Source organism: Egretta garzetta, unplaced genomic scaffold, assembly GCF_000687185.1.
Source record: "Egretta garzetta isolate BGI_Z169 unplaced genomic scaffold, ASM68718v1 scaffold207, whole genome shotgun sequence".
In the NCBI taxonomy this organism is placed as follows: Eukaryota; Metazoa; Chordata; class Aves; order Pelecaniformes; family Ardeidae; genus Egretta; species Egretta garzetta.
Genome location: NW_009260185.1, coordinates 285,042 through 286,270, shown reverse-complemented (window position 1 = coordinate 286,270; position 1,229 = coordinate 285,042). Strand labels below are relative to the sequence as shown.

Here is a 1,229-nt window from a genome sequence, read left to right as displayed (position 1 = left end):
GACCCTCACCCAACTGGGCTGGGCCCATGGATCCAGCCTGGCCAGGTCCCTCTGCAGAGCCCCCTCCCCCCAGCAGATCCACACTCCCACCCAGTTTGGTGCCATCTGCAAACTGGCTGGGGGTGCCCTTGATCCCCTCGCCCAGGTCATGGATAAAGATGTTAAACAAGACTACACAGCAAAACCTCGCAGAGAAGATTCAGGCAGTCTGAGCCTCCACCTCAGAAAATTCAGGATTATTTTCGATGCAAACCCCTAAAGCACGCCTTGAAAGGTAAAATTACCCCAGAACAGTCCTAAGAAACTGTTCAAAGCGGTGATAATTGTGTTTACACTGAAAAAAAGGGTTCTCTTCTTGAGGTCATCCCTTAGTCACCAAACCGAATTTGCTCCACATTAAGAAAAAAGTCACCACCGGGTGCCGTGAAAATGCATCCAAAGCGAGGAGCCATTACAATGGAAGCTTCTTTTTTAAATTATTTTTGGTTTTTTTCAGGTTTTGGAGGATTGATTTTAATTTAGTTACAGCAAAAAGCCTCTGTCGTGTCACTAACCAGGGACACCGTGGTAATGCGCACGGTGCCAATGGCTTCCTACCCGACAGGAGCTCGTTTTCCAGCGTAGGAAATACCAGACCGACGTCAGGTGACACCACAAATTACGTGTTGGGGGGAGCTCGTGTGTGGAACCCACCCAGAAGGGTCCGCGAGCCAATTTGCGATGGCTCACTCCCATCACAGACAGATCTACGGCCACCCTGTGGGTTTTAAAACCCTAAAGGTCGGAAGAAAATAGCCCTGCTCTGAGTAAATAGGGCGCAATTCCTTTCCTTTTCCGAAAGGCTCTGTGTTATTGTTGGCGAGGCAAGGGAGATTCACATGCTCAAAGCATTCGAAACGCTCCGGTATTTGGCCGATTAAACTGATCCAAAAGGTTACGAGTCAGCTCTAGAAAGTTATCAAAATAATAATAAAAATACTAAAAATAAATAAATCGCAAGCTTTGGCACGCCTTTCCCCCAAGGAGGGGAAACTTTTCTTGCAAGCATCACTCACACCGAGCCAGCAGCACTCAGTGCTGCCGGGGCGCTGGGTCCCCCTGGGAATCACAGAACCATGGGATCGTTTGGGTTGGCAAAGCCCTTTAAGCTCCCCCAGCCCAACCGTTCCCCTAACCCCTGCCATCCCACCCCCAAACCCCGGCCCTCAGCACCGCCTCTGCCCGGCTGT

The 1,229-nt window shown here is 50.3% G+C and overlaps 1 protein-coding gene across 6 annotated transcripts in view; it reads right to left on the bottom strand.

Moving 5' to 3' along the window:
- The window catches only part of MSANTD2 (Myb/SANT DNA binding domain containing 2), a 15,299-nt gene that overhangs the window by 5,962 nt on the left and 8,108 nt on the right, over positions 1-1,229 (bottom strand). The gene's annotated exons all lie outside the window — the stretch shown is intronic.